Here is a 2,871-nt window from a genome sequence, read left to right as displayed (position 1 = left end):
TCCAATTGCATGGATACAACCATAAAATGTCACCAATGCCAAGTGTATGGGGTGGTCTTACACCGGCCTTCGAATGTGCTACACCCAACTATTGCCTCGTGACCATTTGAGTGTTGGGGAACGGACATAATAGGTCTGATAGACCCTCCGTCTTCCAAAGGAAACATGTTTATACTTGCCGCTACAGATTATTTCTCTAAATGAGCAGAGGTAGTACCGTTACGTGAGGTTATGGCATAGTACATCCTTCAATTTTTTAAAAGCCAAATCTTCTACCGTTTTGGAGTACTGCGAAGAATAATTTCCGATAACGGGCAGCTTTCAGAAGTACAAAGATCAACAATTTCGTCAAAAGACATGAGATAGTTTGGAGATAGTCTACAATTTATTATCCTAGAGCAAATGGTCTAGCTGAGGCTTTCAACAAAACACTGGTACAGATTTTGAAGAAAACACAGGATGAAAACAAAAGGGATTGACACAACAAAAGGGATAAAGGGATTGGCATAACAAGCTGTTAGAAGCCCTGTGGGCCTACAGGACAACTTTCAGGACTCCAACTCAGTGTACACCTTATATGCTCGTGTATGGGTACGAGGTCGTGCTATCACTAGAAATCTAGACACCATCTCTCAGAGTCGCCGTTGCCAACCAACTCACAATGGAGGAAAGTACGAAACTCAGACTTGAAGAACTGGAGAGTCTCAAGGAAAAATGACTAGAAGCACAACAACATTTGGAGATTTACCAGGCAAAGATAGTACAAGCCCATGACAAATTGGTCCGCCCAAGGACATTCAAAGTTGGTGACCTCGTACTTGTGCTCAAAAGGCCTATTCTTGCATGCCGCAAGATAGGTGGGAAATTTGAGCCAACTTGCGAGGAACCATTTGTCGTTGAAAAGGGCTATACATGAGGAGCCTACCATTTAGTGGACTTCCGGGGTGAAAGACCCATGTTAATAATAAACGGACGATATCTGAAAACTTATTATGCAACCTAACACCACTTGCCTCTGCTTGCTTTGAAACTTGTTTTAGGGTTATCTATGTGGCCAAATGTCTATGACCGGGTCCAAATTTTGTAATTAACCTCTATACAATGAAAATTTTGAAAAAATATTTTAAACTTCAATTTTTCTTTTTTCCACTTTTGAGTATAATGTTCCACTAAATTAAACAAAACTCATAAATAAAATAAACAATTCATTGCACAAAACAATTCATTTCACCAAAACACCAAAATAAACTGAAATTTACCTTAATAAATACTTTGTTTTGTTCTTATTCATGCCAAGTTTCGGTCCACTGACGTTTTTCCTGTCGTCTATAGAAAAATTTTGGGACAGAGGCTGATCTTTGCTTTCCAGGATGGCTGGAACCTCGCATTAAATGAGGAGATGGTGCCGCGGGGCGGGACCATAGACTTCAACATGGATTTCAACCAGGTTGACATGGACTAGGAAGGTCCTCTAATGGATGTAGTCAGCTGCAAAAAGAAAGAATGATTGCCTTCACTACTGAGAGTGACCGCTAAAGATAATTTATCACGTAAAGGCAAGAACATGATAGCAGAGCAAGATCCGATGGAGGGCCCCAGTCGTCTGCCTTCCATGGCAGTCACACCTGCTGGAGGCTTAATAGCCGCCAATAACGAACGACTATCAAGCACTCTGCTTCGCAGGACACAACACAGGAACGCCATGTTGACCTCACTTTTGGTTGAGGTCTAGAAATTTCTTTAGTAGCCTAGGTCTAGCTATAGGACTTTCCTACTGACTAGTCTTAGAAAACTAGAAAAGGTACCCTCACCATTAGAAACTCAAAACTCTTCTCTTTACTCAACTTGAAGTTCCACATATTGGTCATAACCTCTAGCACTTAGTAGGTAAGATCATTATGAGAGAACTCAAGAGGAGTTCCTATAGGATTACTTGGCCTTAGGATCGACCCTGGGTGTTGGTTTGAAGTTAGGGTACACAATATCCTCACATTATTCTAGCTAAAACCAATTCATAAGAACCCAAAATGAGGATTTTATTGATCCACAGTTCATTTAGAATGGATATTTATCCAATTCTATTTGAAATACTAATCTTGGGTCTTTTGCCCCTAGGCACCTCCAAATTACCTAACTGCCCTTGGGACCCAAATTTGGCCAAAATTCCCAAATTTTGCCAAAATACCCAAAACTGATCAAAACTTATTCCAAACACTTTGAATACATCCAAATTTGCCAAAACTGACAAAAAATTCCAAAAATGGCCAAATTACCAAAATGCCCCTCCATGGCCCAAAAATCCAAAAATTCTAAAAATTCCCAAAAAATCCCAATACATCCAAAATATTCCCAATTTCATTTTGTCCAACTACACCATGGTCCAATTTGGTCAATTTGACCATCTTTGACCAAAACCCCTAAAGGCTTAATTTAGGTCTAAATCCAAACCCATCAAAACCCATTCAAATTGACTATCAAATCAACTTCAAAATGACTTTCATCCTTCATGAAAGTTGTTCATCATGATGTTTTACACCAAATAAAACAATCAATTTGGACTTAGCCCATGGCTAGCCCAAGTTTGACCCAAACTTAGCCCAACATGCTTAAAATGGGTCAAAAATCAAAAATCCACCAAATTGATTAACCAATTGACCTCAAAATGACTTTCACCCTTCATGAAAGTTGTTCCTCATGATCTCCTACACCAAATGATATATTTAATTGGGCCAATTGGCATGCCTAACCTAGCCCAAACACAAGATTTGGCCATATGCACCTTTTTGGAACTATGACCAAACCCAAACCAATTGAGCTTGGTATGATCAAATGAGCCTTGCCATAACTCACCTTAGACCCTAAGGTTGAGTT

The sequence above is a fragment of the Phalaenopsis equestris genome, unplaced genomic scaffold (genome assembly GCF_001263595.1).
Source record: "Phalaenopsis equestris unplaced genomic scaffold, ASM126359v1 Scaffold000557, whole genome shotgun sequence".
Classification (NCBI taxonomy): Eukaryota; Viridiplantae; Streptophyta; class Magnoliopsida; order Asparagales; family Orchidaceae; genus Phalaenopsis; species Phalaenopsis equestris.
Note: the sequence above shows the minus strand (reverse complement) of the source record.